The sequence below is a fragment of the Zingiber officinale genome, chromosome 11A, assembly GCF_018446385.1.
Source record: "Zingiber officinale cultivar Zhangliang chromosome 11A, Zo_v1.1, whole genome shotgun sequence".
In the NCBI taxonomy this organism is placed as follows: domain Eukaryota; kingdom Viridiplantae; phylum Streptophyta; class Magnoliopsida; order Zingiberales; family Zingiberaceae; genus Zingiber; species Zingiber officinale.
In genome coordinates this window covers 51,263,876-51,281,833 of record NC_056006.1, presented here as the reverse complement: position 1 = coordinate 51,281,833, position 17,958 = coordinate 51,263,876, and the positions used below count along the sequence as shown (strand labels likewise).

Sequence of the window (17,958 nt, the reverse complement as noted above, 5' to 3'; positions counted from 1 at the left end):
TCTTGTATGTCTGGATCGGTCGGTGACGATCCGGGACCTGAATCTTCTGACGGATCGGTCGTGCCGATCAACTCGATGAAATCGAGTTCACGATTCAGAACTTTCGAGCCTTGGGCGTGCCACAACTCATGAACATAGGTTCTAGATACATGAAAACATTCTAACATTAACCTACATGCGTCCCAAACTGGACAAACTGAATAGTGCATAGTTCTACTGGATTAAAACATTTAACAAGCTAAGGACTAAACCATAAGTAAACTAACAACGTAAATGCTGGAATTAAGCTGTTTAGACCCCTAGGATCTTTATTCCAAACCCCTTGCACACACACCTCCATAGCATTGTCCTCCAGCCTCCGCTAGTCCACTTTTCTTTTACTTGTATCTGCAGTATAAGAAAAGTAGTACCTATAAGCTTAAAACCTCACAAAAACATGCAACGATGCGATTATGTTTTTAAAACATGCTGTTTGAAAACTGAACTGAGCATGGCAACATGGCATGGCATACAAACAAGTACTGAACTGTTCATGGCATACAAACAAGCTGAGCATAGCATACTATATCTGAAACTAAGCATGAATACTGAACTGATCATGCATATACATCTAACTGGTCATGAACTCAAATCATGAAACTTAACTGAGATAATTAACTGAAACTGAACTAAGTTAGTGTTTCCATCACTGATTACATATTTGGAAAACTATATATAATAATAGATGAAAATACTAGACATGCTGCTGGGGCCCTGGCAACTGTACTTACTGTGCGCGCATCCCTACGAGACTCGGGATTACAAGTTCCGAATCCAGCAGGGTTACTAGGTTATCTGAACCTAGGGACGACTGTGGGAGTCCAGCCCATGGATATCTGATCCAAGTACAGTGCCAACTGAATAAAAGTAAAATACTGAATACTGTTTTATTTTACTTTGCTGTTCTAGGTTATCTAAACCTAGAGCTAGGTTATCTGAACCTAGAGGCTACTGTGGGAGCCCACCCAATGGATATCTGATCCATATAGCTGTAATAACTGGTAATAAGCTGAATAAAATGTTTCTAATACATTTTACATGCTGTTAGGACGCCTACTGGTGCATCCTTCTGAACTGGGCATTCTACCGAATGCTTGGTGTGCACTAAAAGCACACCCTAAAACTGAAAACTGTAGAACTACTGAACTAACGCCAAAACTAACAAGCGAGAGCAATTATACTGCAGGTGAGGGGTTTCTTACCTCAATCGCAAGGTTTTCTTACGATTCTATCCGCTAGGTTTTCCGGAAAACTGCTCCGTTCGACGAACCGCTTACGTCCTCGCGTTCCTCTCGCGGAGAAGAACCTTTTTCGTGTTGGAGTCGTCGCTGGAAGATGTTCCCTTGCCCCTTGGCTTGGTGTGTCGTGCGTGAGGAAGAGGAGAAGAAGAGAGGTGCGGCGGTTTTAGGTTTCGGGTGAGGAAAAACTACGGTGAGAAATAATCTAAAACTTCTCACTTAAATCCTTATTTATATTTACTAATTAATTCATCCAAAAATCAATTATAAATATAATTGATTCCCTCTTCTTTCAGCACGGCCCTGCTGGGTTCAACTGGTTACTAGCATTATCCCTTACACCATAGGTCTCGGGTTCGATTCCTAAGCTTTTTTATGGTTCTAATTATTTTGCTACTTCCGCTACTCGGAAAATTCCGGAAAAATATCTAAAAATTTCAGAAAAATCATAGAATAATTCTAATGCAAGTTTGAGAATTTTGGCTTACAATCCCCATACCTTATAAAAGTTCGTCCCAGAACTTAAAACAATCTGGTATACATCTCATCGGCCTCTGTCTCCCAGTCGCCTCTGGTGTGATTTTGCCGGTGACTTTGACTAATGGTACTTCCTTGTTCCGTAATTTCTTTCTTGCTCGGTCTATTATCCGAATAGGTCATTGTCATAGCTGAGATCATCACGGACTGTACCATGAGGGGCTCAATCACGGGTGGCGTCTGAATATGCTTCTTGACATGGAGACATGAAATCGTTGTGGACGGTGACATCTCTCAGGTAGTTCTAGCTCATATGCTACCTTGCCCACTCTCTTCGTGATAAGGTATGGTCCCACATATCTGGGAGCTAGCTTGCCTTCTTCCCAAAACGCATGACTCCCTTCATGGGAGCTACTCTAGGAAAACTATATCCCAATGAAAACTCTAGGGGTGCATCGTGTATCGGACATAGCTCTTACGGCGGACTCTGTCTTTGTCTCTATCCTCTGGCGAATCTGCTGTATGGTTCTTTGTGGTATACGCTACTAGATGCATGCAAGCTCTGGTTCATACATTCACCACTCTCATACCAGGATTGGTGATGCACCTCCGCCCATAGGTGTCTCATAAGGTGCCATGCCGATAGTGGCACGATAGCTGTTGTTGTATGCAAATTCCGCAGACTCGGATATTTGCACCAACTCCTTGAAATCTAGGGCACAAGCCGGGAGCATATCTTGAGTACACGATTTACTCGCTCAGTCGACCATCATGCGGATGGAAGGTCATCTTGAATTTTAGCGGGTGCCCATGGTTGTACACACTTCCGGAAGTGTGATGTAAATCTCTGTCTCATCGATATAATGGTTCGTGGGACTCCATGCTGCCTGACAATCTCCTTGAGATACAACTGAGCTAGCTGCTCCATGGAATAGGATATTCTGATAGCTAAGAAGTGGGCTGATTTAGTCAACCTGTCGACTATTACCCAGATGGCATCAAAACCATTCGTGGTTCTGGGTAATCCCACTATGAAGTCCATAGAGATATCCTCCCACTTCCATTCTGGAATCTGGATCGGCTGCAGAACTCCTCCTGGTCGTTGATGTTCTGCCTTAACCCTCTGACAGGTTAGACAGATGCTGACGTATCTGGCGATATCTCGCTTCATCCCAGGCCACCAAAATCGTTTCTTTAGATCCTGATACATTTTGGTGGAACCAGGATGCATCGCATAGGGAGTCCTGTGAGCCTCGTCTAGAATCTGTTTTCGTAGTTCCTCCTGATCTGGAACACAAAGTCTGTCACCACAGTACACTACCCCACTGGCGGACACTCTGAACTCTCCACTTTCTGATTCTGCTAACCCTTGCTTGATTTTCTGGATTTCAGGATCCTGCTCCTGAGCTGTCTGGATATCATCAAGCAAGGTAGATGCTAAGGACATAGTGGAAAGCTGCCCGACTATAAGCTCAAGACTAAAAGCTGTAATCTCCTTCCTTAGGGGTGGTGACATAGCTGCTAAAGATAATAAGGACTTCCTGCTGAGTGCGTCTGCTACCTTATTAGCTTTCCCTGGATGGTAGAGGATATCAATGTCATAATCCTTGACCAGCTCTAACCATCTGCGCTGTCGCATATTCAGATCCTTTTGAGTAAAGAAATACTTCAGACTTTGATGATCTGTATACACTCTGCATTGAGCTCCGTACAAATAATGTCTCCAAATCTTGAGGCGAACACCACTGCTGCAAGCTTAAGGTCGTGAGTAGGATAGTTCCTCTCATAATCCTTGAGTTGTGCGGAGGCATGGCGATCACCTTGCCTGCTTTGCATCGGTCTGCTCTAATCCCAATTTAGGCGTCCTTGTAGATGTCAAGGCTGCATGTTTTGGTATAGCTAAAATAGAACCTTGGTCAATCTCGTTTTAGTTATTGATTCTCATGATCCTCATCCTTTGAAATTTCTTGTTCTTCTGGTGAGAGGCATCGATTGGGAGGCTATCTGGAGAAGTCCTATCAATTTCTGGTAGCTGCTAATCCCGAAAGCTTACGATTTCCTTTGGCGTTCCTGGGTCTCTTCCAGTTACTTACTGCTTCTATCTTGCTGGGATCTACCATAACACCATCCTTGGAGATGATGTGACCTAGAAAGGCTACCTGGTCTAGCCAAAATTCACATTTCGTGAATTTGGCGTACAGCTGGTTCTGCTGAAGGATCTGCAAAACTGTCTTCAGATGCTCTGCATGGTCCTCCTGAGTGCCTGAATAGATAAGAATGTCATCAATGAATACAATGACAAACTTGTCTAAGTATTCTCTGAATACTCTGTTCATGAGGTCCATGAAAGTAGCTGGAGCATTTGTCACGCCGAAAGGCATGACTACGAACTCATAATGTCCGTATCTGGTCCTGAAAGCTGTTTTAGGTATATCACCTTTCTTGACTCTAACCTGGTGATATCCTGATCTGAGGTCAATTTTAGAGAACACCGTGACTCCCTTTAGCTGGTCAAACAGGTCATCTATCCTGGGGAGAGGGTACTTGTTTTTAATTGTGACCTGGTTCAAGGCACGGTAGTCTATGCATAGGCGCATGCTTCCATCCTTCTTCTTCACGAACAACACAAGTGCTCCCCATGGTGAGTGACTAAGGCGTATGAAACCCTTGTCAAGAAGCTCTTGTAATTGATCCTGAAGTTCCTTCAGTTCTGCTGGAGCCATGCGATACGGTGCCTTGGAAATTGGATTTGTGTCGGGAATGAGCTCTATCTCAAATTCAATCTCCCTGTCTGGTGCTAAGCCTGGTAGCTCTTCAGGGAAGACTGCTGGGTAGTCACAAACGACTCGAACCTCTGATAGCTGTTGGTTCTTGTCCTGGCTGGTGTTGACTACATTTGCTAAAAATCCCATGCATCCTGAATCCATTAGCTGCTGTGCTTTCAGTGCTGAGAGAAACTTCCTGGCTTTTCTCTTTAGTTTTCCCATGTACTCAAACTGTACTCCTGCTTCAGGTTGGAATATGACCTTCTGTTTACAGCACTCTATAGAAGCGCCGTATCTGATCAGAAAATCCATTCCAAAGATGACATCGTAGTCAGTCATTTCTAGCACTATCAGATCACCAAAAAGTTCTCTGTCTGCTATAATGACTGGCACTGCTCTGAGCCAGTGTGTAGATGCCATAATGTCTCCTGAGGGTAGTGTTGTCGAACCGACTATTGAGTAACTCGGAGGTGTTGCTAATTTCTCGGCAAACCCTGGATACATAAGAGTGGGTTGCCGATGTCGAATAAGACAGTTGCATTATCTTGTAAAATCTTGATCGACTGTGACAAGCTGTCGAGGCATTTGCTACGTCCTCTACGGTCGGTGAGAAAATCCCGGCATTCGTGTTGGTGTGGGGCTTCTAATCACTGGTGATCATGGACCATCTAAGGCGATACATCAGGTGTAGGCTGGTGAGCTCCATCTTTATCGGTGGTGAGGAAGCTGTTCTTGTTCGAACCGCTTATCCATGTGCCCTTCCATCACATTCAAAACAACCTCGCGTACCCTTGCGGCAAACTCACGGATGATGTTTCCCACAAATAGCACACTTGGGATGTCTGGAATGTTTTCCAGCTGGCTTGCCTTGCGTTTCCCCTTCCAGTTGGAGCTATGTCCCTGTTGTTTCTGCTGAGTACCTGAGCCAGCTTGTCCCTTGGCCTCTGTGGAAACATGCTTCTGCTGGGTGATGATGTGCTGATAGTGCTCAGTGATCAAAGCACTACTCACTAGCTCCTCTGTGGTTTGTGGCCTATGAACGCCACCAGCCACATTCATTGCGATCTCTGGTGCGAGCATCTTCAGCATCAACCGTACTCATTCCTTCTCTGTGCTGACTAGTTCGGGACACAGACGGGCCAACCTGTTGAATTTCTTCACGACTTCATCGACTGATAGGTTGCCTTCCGTAAACTCGTCATAGTGTCGGTTCGTGACTTGCATGTGAAAGAATTCATCGAAGAATTCTTTCGAAGTTGCCCATGTCATACGGTTTCTTGGCCGCCGATTTAATCCGCTCCACCACATCGTCGTCTCTGTTAAGCGAAGGAGGCACACTTCACCTTTCGTGCTTTGGCGGTCTAGAAGCTTCATTGTGCTTTCGATGTTTTAAACCATGCACGGCATCCCATGGTTATTGGTGCCGAGAAGTTCTCGCTTAATTCTCCGCCCTGGATAAGGTAAGCTTCTCTCTTAGCCCCCCACTCTTTGAGACTCTTGGGAATCTTGCTTGATGGTGGTACAACCTCTGTGATTCTTGGAGTCGTGAGGTTGATCTTGGAGTGTTGGGAGTAGTCTGTGGTTAGCCTTTAAGGAGGCTATCTCCTGCTTCGACTAGCTTCTTTGTGGTGAGCCACTAGTCTTTGTAAGGTGCGGGAGGCAGCGCACTCATCTTTGACGGCGATGCTTGCTTAGCTGGACATCCTCGTACCATTTTCTGAATAGCAGAGAACACATATATATAACTAGGCTATCATGTTATAGTTAACTACTGGTATCATGTTAAATACTATTACTGTAAACATGAATTAATTAACTACCAACATGAGAGCAAACATGAAAGCACATATAACTGATATGAAAGCTGAAAACAAAACTGAGTGAGAGATGTTCTTACTTGGAAGCTGTAGGCACAATGCTGATGTGTGTGTAGGAAATGAGGAACTTGCTCTGATACCACTCTGTAACGACCCGACTCCTGGGTACTAAGCTGTGAGATGGATCGCTACATTAACTACTGAAGCTACTGTGCTGTACTGTGCAGAAACTGGGTAAAATAAAAATTTCACTAACTGACTCTGTTGATCTGACAACTGATACACCCATGCTTTTAAAAGGAAGGATTCAGGGCCCTTTCTGGTTGGTGTACATGTGTTAAGGAGGATACTTGACCTCCCATCTGAGCTAGGATCTCAAATCTAACTTCCCAGCTAGCTATTGATCGATCCACGGATCGATCAAACTTGCTACGATTCTGTGCCCTGCTGGATCGGTCTGCGGACCGATCCAGCAGAGGCTGGATCGGTCGGCATGACCGATCCAGGTGTGTCTGGATCGGTCTGCAGACCGATCCAGGCACCTGGAGACGCTGGGATGCCCTCTGTTCGATGCTGGATCGGTCGGACGACCGATCAGATAGCATACGGTATGCCTCTGGATCGGTCGGCTGACCGATCCAGGACCCTGATACTGCAATGGATCGGTCGGCAGACCGATCCAACTCTGATATGAAATCAGAGTTCCTGATTTCAGAACTTTCAGGCACTGGAACGTGCCACAACTCACAGACATAGGTTCTAGATACATGAAAAACATTCTAACATTAACCTACATGCGTCCCAAACTGGACAAACTGAATAGTGCATAGTTCTACTGGATTAAAACATTTAACAAGCTAAGGACTAAACCATAAGTAAACTAACAACGTAAATGCTGGAATTAAGCTGTTTAGACCCCTAGGATCTTTATTCCAAACCCCTTGCACACACACCTCCATAGCATTGTCCTCCAGCCTCCGCTAGTCCACTTTTCTTTTACCTGTATCTGCAGTATAAGAAAAGTAGTACCTGTAAGCTAAAGAGCTTAGTAAGAAACCATCTACCTCACAAAAACATGCAACGATGCGATTATGTTTTTAAAACATGCTGTTTGAAAACTGAACTGAGCATGGCAACATGGCATGGCATACAAACAAGTACTGAACTGTTCATGGCATACAAACAAGCTGAGCATAACATACTATATTTGAAACTAAGCATGAATACTGAACTGATCATGCATACACATCTAACTGGTCATGAACTCAAATGAAACTTAACTGAGATAATTAACTGAAACTGAACTAAGTTAGTGTTTCCATCACTGATTACATATTTGGAAAACTATATATAATAATAGATGAAAATACTAGACATGCTGCTGGGGCCCTGGCAACTGTACTTACTGTGCGCGCATCCCTACGAGACTCGGGATTGCAAGTTCCGAATCCAGCAGGGTTACTAGGTTATCTGAACCTAGGGACGACTGTGGGAGTCCAGCCCATGGATATCTGATCCAAGTACAGTGCCAACTGAATAAAAGTAAAATACTGAATACTGTTTTATTTTACTTTGCTGTTCTAGGTTATCTAAACCTAGAGCTAGGTTATCTGAACCTAAAGGCTACTGTGGGAGCCCACCCAATGGATATCTGATCCATATAGCTGTAATAATTGGTAATAAGCTGAATAAAATGTTTCTAATACATTTTACATGCTGTTAGGACGCCTACTGGTGCATCCTTCTGAACTGGGCATTCTACCGAATGCTTGGTGTGCATTAAAAGCACACCCTAAAACTGAAAACTGTAGAACTACTGAACTAACGCCAAAACTAACAAGCGAGAGCAATTATACTGCAGGTGAGGGGTTTCTTACCTCAATCGCAAGGTTTTCTTACGATTCTATCTGCTAGGTTTTCCGGAAAACTGCTCCGTTCGATGAACCGCTTACGTCCTCGCGTTCCTCTCACGGAGAAGAACCTTTTTCGTGTTGGAGTCGTCGCTGGAAGATGTTCCCTTGCCCCTTGGCTTGGTGTGCCGTGCGTGAGGAAGAGGAGAAGAAGAGAGGTGCGGCGGTTTTAGGTTTCGGGTGAGGAAAAACTACGGTGAGAAATAATCTAAAACTTCTCACTTAAATCCTTATTTATATTTACTAATTAATTCATCCAAAAATCAATTATAAATATAATTGATTCCCTCTTCTTTCAGCACGACCCTGCTGGGTTCAACTGGTTACTAGCATTATCCCTTACACCATAGGTCTCGGGTTCGATTCCCGCCTAAGCTATTTTGCGGTTCTAATTATTTTTGCTACTTCCGCTACTCGGAAAAATTCCGGAAAAATATCTAAAAATTCCAGAAAAATCATAGAATAATTCTAATGCAAGTTTGAGAATTTTCGGGCGTTACATGTTTATTTGCTCTGACTATCTTTGTCTATGTATATCTACAGTCATTTGCCCAAGCCTCGCAGGTGAGTACAGTTTATTTCAGTTATGCATTTTCTTATTATTCCTGCTATAGACTGTACTTTATGCCTCTTGCTGGTTATTACAGTTTATTTCAGCTATGAATATCTGTTATACTGTTAGGAGACTGTACCATAGGTTGTACTGTTAGGAAACTGTACTGTAGGCTCTATGGTTTAGTGTACTGTACCATAGGATGTTACTGGTGGTTATATGTTGCTGTACATATCTATTGGATTACTTGCTGAGTTCTTTGAACTCACCCCGTTGTTACTATTTTTTAGGTTGAGGCTGTCGGGAGATATTCCAGTCGCTAGCCCCATTATCGCGAGGATTTTTTTTTGTCGGATAGTATTTTGCTTTTGCATCTTATACACTTGTATTGTGGGTTTGTATTGTGGACATTGAACATTCGGGTTTACTACTTTTGTTTTCCGCTATGGATTTTCTCACTACTTCGTGGATTTTGTTTTCTTCGTTGTAGTGGAGTAGGATGTTTACATATATCTTCGAGGATTCTATATCGTCCTTCCTTATTAAACTGCGTGGATTGATTATATGTTGAATTGTGTGGAATGTTGATATAAACTGCGTGGTTTGTGTCTTATTTGTATTGTATTGTTCCGGCCGTGTGTGGCCGAGGTATAGATATATGTATTCTAGACTCATATTGTCACCCGTACAGGGGAGCTGCTGCCGAAATTTCTTCGGACAGGGACTACCTGGGGCGTGACAATTGCAATCATAAATTTATAAAAGCTAATTTTTCAAGTATAAGTTTTAAAGTTTAACCAAAACAAATCCAAACTTCCAAACATAAGTTTATATGTTCCAATTTTTTTCAAAATAAACTTGAACTTGAAACATTTTTCAAACATAAATTCTATAAAGATAATTTTACAAAAGTAAAATTTTCAAAAACCACGTAAAATTCAATGTTCAAAATCTAATTTTTCAAAGTTAAGTTTGTGAAATATAATTTGCAAAACTAAGTTTGTAACATTAGATTTTCAAAACCAGTTTTCAAACCAAGTTTATAACATACAATTTTCAAAACCAAGTTTAAAAAAATTTAACATAAAACTTAGTTTTACAAAGGTTAGGTTTCATAAGCACATTTCTAAAACATTTTTAGAAGAATATTTTCCAAAACCTAATTTCCAAAATATTTTTAATAAAAAATAAAAAAATAGATGTGAAAATAATTATTGCTCCCCCTGAACCTGACATTATTAAAATAAAACTTTTGAAAATATTTTCTAAGAATATTTAATATAAGATTTTCAAACTAGTTTTTTTTTAAATAAGTTGAGGTAGAATTTTCTAAAAAGATTTTAAAGAGAAAATTTAAAAAAATAACACTTAAGGAGATAATTAAAAAAATAAACCTCCTCCTGAATTTGATACTCCATTAATTTATTACTCTCTCTTAATTTATTAATCCTCCTTATTTTATTACTCCCCCTTAATATAATGCTAAGGTTTGAGTGTGTTCAATTTCAAAGCCCTAACACATTTTTCTACCTAAGTGTTCTAGGAGATTTAGTAACACTTATATTATTTACATAATTATCTCTGTATCCTTGGTATAATTGTTTATTTGAGTTTGATTAATCAATAATTAATTTTAGATTCAGGTGCATAAGCTTCAATTTAAGGTTAAATAAGATAAGATTTTATTAATTCGTTAACCATTATCAATAATTTGTTGATTAATTTTTACTTGATTTAATAATTTAATACTTAGTAAAATAATTTAAATTTCATATTAATTGATTGAGTGGGTCAATGAAAGTGTTAGCTATAATTATTTTTTTTTATTTACTTCCTTTTAAGTAGGATTAATTTAGTTTGAAGTTAGCATGAAGTTAAAGTTATTAAATACAGTTAAATAAGGTTTAATTCAAGTCAATTTTAGTTCTCAAATAAAGTTAGACTTAAACAATTAAGTTCTATTTATTAATTACATAGTTAAGTTTAAAGTTTAAGTTAATAGAATTTAAGTTTTTAAGTTAGGTATCTAAGTTTTAAATGAATTTAAAATATTTTATTATTATTATTATTATTATTTTTAAGGGATTTCTAACAGGATTTCTAAAACAGTGTTTTAAAGGATTTTAAAATGATTTTTATAATATGTTTAATGACAATTAACATACGTTTAATTCAGTTTAGATTTAAATTAATATTAGAGGTTAATTTAGGTTTAAGTTTAATTTTAAGTTTAAGTTAAATTTTTAAATTTTAATTGTAATTTCAATATTAAGTTTTAATTTAAGTTTTAATTTTCAGTTAAGTTAAATTAAGTTTAAAAATAATTTTAAGGTTAAAACTAAATTTGAAGTCTAAATAATAAAATTTAAAGTTAAAATAATCTATAAAAGTAATTTTTTTAAATTAACAAAATTTTATAAAATTGAATAATATTTAAAAGAATTTTTCAAAATGATTTGAGTTTTTTTTTAAAATAATTTTAAAAGGTAATTTTTAAAGTTTTTTTTAAAAGAATTGTTAAAGTTTTTTAAAAGAATTTTTTAAAATAATTTTTAAAGTTTTTAAAGAATTTTTAAGAGTATTTTAAATAATTTTTAAAATAGTTTTCAAAAGGATTTTTAAAAAAGGATTTTTAAAATAGTTTTAAAAAAGAATTTTTAAAAATATTTTTAATTGAAAATTTTTAAATAATTTTTAAAAGAATTTTTAAATAATTTTAAAAGGATTTTTAAAATAGTTTTTAATATTGATTTTTAAATGAATTTTTGAAATAGTTTTTAAAATTATTTTTAAATAATTTTTTAAAAGGTTTTAAAATGATTTCTAAATAACTTTTAAAAGGTTTATAAAATTGTTTTTAAAATAATTTTTAAAAGACTTTTTTAAAAGGTTTTTAAAATGATTTTTAAATTACTTTTAAAAGAATTTTTGAAAGGTTTTTAAAATGAGTTTTTAAATAATTTTTAAAGGAATTTTTTAAAAGGTTTTTAAAATGATTTTTAAAAGATTTTTATAATGATTTTTTAAATAATTTTTAAAAGAATTTTTAAAATGATTTTTAATTGGAGTTTAAAAATATTTTTAAAATGATTTTTTAAATAGTCTTTATAGGAAGTTTTAAAATATTTTTAAAATGGTTTTTTAAATAATGTTTTAAAAGAATTTTTAAAAGATTTTTAAAATGATTTTGAAATAATTTTTAAATGTAGTTTTAAAAGATTTTTAAAATAATTTTTAAAATAAGTTTTAAAAGATTTTTTAAAATGATTTTTAAATAATTTTTAAAAGAATTTTTGAAAGATTTTTTAAAATGATTTTTAAATAATTTTTCAAAATAATTTTTACAAGATTTTTAAAATGATTTTTTAAATAATTTTTAAAAGAAGTTTTAAAAGATTTTTTAAAATGCTTTTTTAAAAGAAGTTTTAACAGATTTTTAAAATAATTTTTAAAAGAAGTTTTAAAAGATTTTTTTAAATGATTGTTAGATAATTTTTTAAAAGAATTTTTAAAAGATTTTTAATATAATTTTGTAAATAATTTTTAAAAGAAGTTTTAAAGGATTTTTAAAATGATTTAAAATAATTTTTAAATGAATTTTAAATAATTTTTAAAAGAATTTTTAAAAGAATTTTTAAAAGATTTTTTAAATAACTTTTAAAAGATTTTGTTTTAAAAGAATTTTAAAAAGATTTTTTAAAATGTTTTTTAAATAATTTTTTAAATGAATTTTTAAAAGATTTTTAAAATGATTAATTTTTAATATGATTTTTTAGTTAAATGAATTTAATTGAATTTAGTTTTAGTTAACTTAATTTAATTTTTATTGGATTTAATTACATTAGATTTAATTTAATTTTTAAACCTTAGTTATCTCATCCGATCTAAATTTTCAATCAGGAATTCTATAATTTTGTGAGATGAATTATATTCAATTTTTTAGGATTTGAATTAACTTTGTGTTAGATTCAGGTTTAGCTTTGGGCTCAACAAATAAGTATTCTTTGGATAAACTTCTGGGCTATAGTGAGTCACCTGGACATCATTAGAGTAACCATGCCTTCGAGATTTTTCAAATAGCCCTATCCACTGAACTTAGTACAAAACCTTGGTCTAATTGGTTAGGATCCATAAATGGTAGCTTCGGTTAGTTCCACTTAACCAAATACACCAGGTTGAAGCCATATCTTCCTAGACATGCATAGAATAAGCTTCCCTAACGTACTACCATCCAAAACTTCACCAGTACCGTTGGTCAAGTTAAACCTTGCCCTTTTACTCTAGTCCTAATTACCTTGCCGGGTAGATTGGTTTCGGTTACCCTGTCGGGTAAATTATTTTTGGAGGTGCCAACTATTCTGGAGTTTCCCCTAAATTATTGATTTTCCTTTTAAGATTTTTTTTTTTGTATAATTTAGTTTTAGTTAAGATTTAATGTTTAATTTGTAATTTAAATTTAAAATTTTAATTTTGAATTAATTAAATTGGTCAAATTATCTTTCTTTAAAAGAGTGTATTTAATATTTGAATTTTCTTTCAATTTTAATTTTATTAAGTTAATTGAATTGTCTTTATTTAATAGATGATCGTTAATGATTGACTTTTTATTAATTTTTAAATTTGAATTAATCAAATTGTTTAAATTATATTTTTTTAAAGGTTTATCTTTTAACCTTTTATTAACCGTAAATTTTGAATTTTCTAGATTAACTTTGTTTAATATGTTATCTGTAACATTTAATTTTAAGTTTGTTACATTTATTTTTGATTTTGTCAGAGTGTTTAATTTTATCCTTATATTTTCTTTACCTTTTAAGTTGATATAATTAGTGGAATTTATTAGATAAGTCTTATCTTTAAAACTTAATTTTTTATTAATTAAATTATCTTGGGTTTGGATAGGATTTTCCAGATTGATATTGTTTAGATTACTAAACAATTTATTAATTTTATCTAGATCAATATTGGTCTTATCATTATTATTTGAATTTTCAGATTTGTTTAGGTTTAAATTTGAATTTTTAGGGTTATTAATTATTTTCAGATTTTTTGAATTTTCTAAATTAATTAGATTTATTATATCAGAAAATATCCTAGGGGTATTTTTGCAAGTATTGTCAGCTACACTATTTTCACAGATATTTTCAGAAATATCCAAATTAACATGTATATTCTTTAAACTACTATTAGCAGAGATATTTTGGTAAATATTACTAACCTTGAGCGCAACCCTAATTTAGTAGGCTTTTCTGTTGGATTTGACTCAAGTTTGGATTCGATTTCGACTTGATCGTCTAACTCCAACGACTCCTCGTGAAGTTTGATCAATTGTGTTCAAAGCTCATATGCATTTTTGTACTTTTCTAGTCTACATAAAACATTGTTAGGTAAAATATTACAAATAAAGTTACTTACATTTTTGTTCAGTTGCAAGTCTTGAGAAGGTTTTCTCAATATTAGCACATAATCAAAATCTAAGCTTCCTAAGAAGCGTTTCATTAATCGCTTCCAGTAGTTGAAATCTTCTTGATTGTATGGTGGTGGTTCGTGGGGGTTCCGTCCTTCTTGAAGAGTCATTGAATACTGAAGATGGAAAACTAAAAAGTGGTGCCAAGACTTGGTCTTGGATTAGCAGTGTTGGAAAAAAATATAGTATTGCACTAATTTCGAGAAAAATAATAAAATATTAATAAAAAAATATTATTTCAAAATTTTGAAACTGTAATATTTTATCAATACTAAGCAATGGTGAAAAGATGATGATGTATTTTTCAAAAATAGTTTTGGAGGGAAAAAATGAAAGACATAAGGTTTTATTTTAAAGATCAACGATATCTAAATTTTTCTTTAAAAAACACCATCTTTGCCTGACTGGTGGTTGCACCAAATCAGAGCGGTACCTGCTCTGATACCACTTGTTGGATCATGAATTTCGATAGAGGGGGAGGGGGGTGAATATCGATAAAAATTTTCAAGTACGAGTACGCAGCGGAAAACAGAAAGAGAGAGCACGGTTAACAAAGTCAATTTACTTGGTTCGGAGCCTTTGACGACTCCTACTCCAAGGCCCGCACACAAGGGTGCTTTCGATGGGTAATTCACTAGCAATTTGAAAAATTATTACAAACTAAGTACAGGAATACCACTGAAAAATTAAAGCAATATCGACAGAGAAATAAACTAAGAGTCGCGCGTTGTCGGAGCTTCGCAGCGTCGTAGGAGCACAGGAGAGCAGATTCTGAGTTATTGTTGGAGCTTCAGCCTTGACCCTCCTTATATAGGAGGTTCGGGGCGCCTAGAACCTTTAAGGCACCTCGACCATGATGTAGCTGAGCCAACCAGTGAACTCCACGTGGCATAGCGACGTTGGGGATAAAATTCTGCCTCAGGGCGCCCGTGTACCTCCCGGGCGCCCAGACCCTGTTTTCCAGTAGATTCCTTCCTGCAAGAAAAATGTGTGCCTCGTATCTCCTGCAAAATTGATTACTCGCACAGTTCATAATTCAAAATAGAAAGAGTATGACTTAGATTCCGTCTTTCCGAGACCGGAGTCTAGTCACGATCTCGACTTAGAATTCCGAAATGGTTCTAAGTCGGATCGGTGCCTAAGTTCCCTTCCCGGGAACGCGGCCTCACAGTCACTCCCCTCCAGTGACTTACCTTTACTTACCTGCCAGATGCCCAATCAGCCCTTCGACCCATCTAGACTTCACGCTAGCTATCCGGTTAGCCCGTCGACCAAGTTGGACTTCGTGCCAAACGTCCGGTCAGCCCGTCGACTCGTTTTGACTTTGTGCCAACTATCTGGTTGACCCGTTGACCTAGCTGGGCTTCGTGCCAGACATCCGGTCAGCCCGTCGACCTGTCTGGGCTTCTCCTGCACACTCGGTTAGAGTGTTAGATCAACAACAAAACTAACTTAACGTATTTTGTCATTCATCAAAATCTGGGTTAGACTGTTAGTGCTAACAGCACCAACATTAAGAGTTTGGAGGCTGTTTTGGAAGTAATCCTCGACGAGGTCAAAGAGCTCGGTGTTCTTCCACACATCGCGCTTGCAGTCGAGGATGACCTTGACCACCTCCTGGTTCATCTTGAGGAGGCAGCCGGTGATCTCCCTGTGGGAATCGAGGGAGAGCAAACGGACCTAGACGCCATCGGTGAGGGTGGAGATGGTGCGACCGGTGCACTGCTGGAGAGTGGAGTCAAAGGTCTCGAGCTCGGGATCGAGGTGGCAAACCTCCTTATAAGACATCAGCTCCGCCAGACACGAGAGGTGCATGTAGCCATCTCGTCTGCCGGTGCCGACATCTGCAATAGCTAGGCTGTGCGACCTTGTGCTGTGTTGAGCTCCCATCTAAGGATCTGGGAAAAAAGATGTAAACAAGTTGAGATTTTTACCGCTAAATATGATGGAAAATCTGAAGTCTAAAGGGGAAAAGCGAATGGATCGAAGAAATGAACAAGAACTAGATTAGCAACTTGACGAGAGGAGAGCACATCATCGTGGAGGAAGATCCAGCGGAGGTGACACCCCTTACTGTCGTGCAGTCGACAGGATGGTGTGAAGAGATTGTATGAGGAGAGGGAAAGAAAAATGGCTAGGGTTAGGGAACACGAAGGGGAAAACACGACGTCGAAAAGATATTCGGAGAGAGGGAAAGCAAAACTACGAGAGAAAAATGACCAAAGTCAAATACAATAGTTTTATCAAAACTGTTGTCGTAGCCCCTAAAAACACACTTAAAGACAACGATTTTAGAAACTATTGTAAAAAGTAATGTAAAAGTCTCTCAATGACAACAGTTTTCATAAATCGTTGTCTTTTATATTTTATGGGGGTGTTCAAAGACAATAGTTTTGTCAAAAACCGTTGTCTTTGAGCAAATTTGCAATAGTCTCTCTTAAAACCATTGTCTTTGGGGTGTTGTCTTTTAACATTTTTGTTATAGTGGAAGTCGAGTGGAAAACGTGGCTAGCGAGAAGGATGACCTGGGACAAAGGCGACAGGCTCGGTGCGTCCGAGGGATGAGATGCTGCAAAAGAATACACCGGTGAATGAGAAGGATGTGCGCGATGTTTGAGGGATGAGAAGTCGGAGCGGAAGTCTGCTCGAGGAGAAGGCCGAAATTGGATTCAGGTGAGCCTTATTTCAGTTGGCTGAAATCACCCAGGCGATCGGAGCAGTGGAAGAGCTAGAGTGGAGCTGCTAGAGGCACCTTCAACATGAGTTGAAGGTACCTCCACGACCTTTAGGCAGAGGGCACCTTCAACCAGCCATGGAAGGCGCCTTCCATGGCCTTGGAAGGTGCCTTCGACCAGGCAATCTGGCTGTTGGTGGAAAGGATAAAGTTTTATCCTTTGCCTTGCTGGAGGCACCTTCCAGCCCTATGGAAGGAACCTTTAGCCTGAGGATAAGTTTTTCCAGGGGTTATAAAAGGACCCCTGGACCTAGGAAAGAGATAACAACTTCTGTATTCAGTTTCCTAGTCTTTTCTAAGCTATTAACGAATGTAAAAGGCTTCTCCACCTTTAGTGAAAGAGATTTTTAGTGAGCTTTCTACTGCCTTGGATTAACAAACATCTAGGTTGTAACCAAGTAAATTCTGGTGCCTTTTACTTATTTTTTTAAAGTTGTTGTTTCTGTTTTAATTGCATTACTAATTTGAGTCAAAAGATGAGAAAGGTTTATTTTTGTGATTTCTACAACTCAACCCTCTCCAACCGGCCTACCTGGACCATCAAGTGGTATCAGAGCCTAACAGCTTTAGGAGGACAAACCGTCGAACGAAGCAAATGAGATAATTGGTTTAAGCATCCACCCACCAAAGTATAGGAACTTTTAAGCCGCAAAAACCTCTTTTTTTGCGTTGCGGAAAACCTCGAAGTTCTTGCCACGGATCCGTGCGAAGATAAAATTTTACATATACTTAGTTTTCTCATAGATCTACACTAGATCTACATGGTAGAGATTATACCTTTGTAGTGAAGCCCTTCGCTTATCCAGCTCATCCAAAAGTTGCCGGATCTCGTAGAGTGTCAAGTGAACACTCCTCTATACGTATCCACACGGACAAGAGATGGAGATAAACCACTTAGAGTGTGCTGGCACTCTCAAGGGGTTTCGGCAATGGAGGAAGAGGGAGAGGGAAGAAGAGA

At 37.3% G+C, this 17,958-nt stretch overlaps 1 pseudogene; it reads right to left on the bottom strand.

The window, feature by feature from the left end:
- LOC122031390 overlaps positions 1 to 16,156 on the bottom strand; it is a 29,019-nt pseudogene extending 12,863 nt beyond the window's left edge.
- Between the last annotated feature and the right edge of the window lie 1,802 nt (positions 16,157 to 17,958).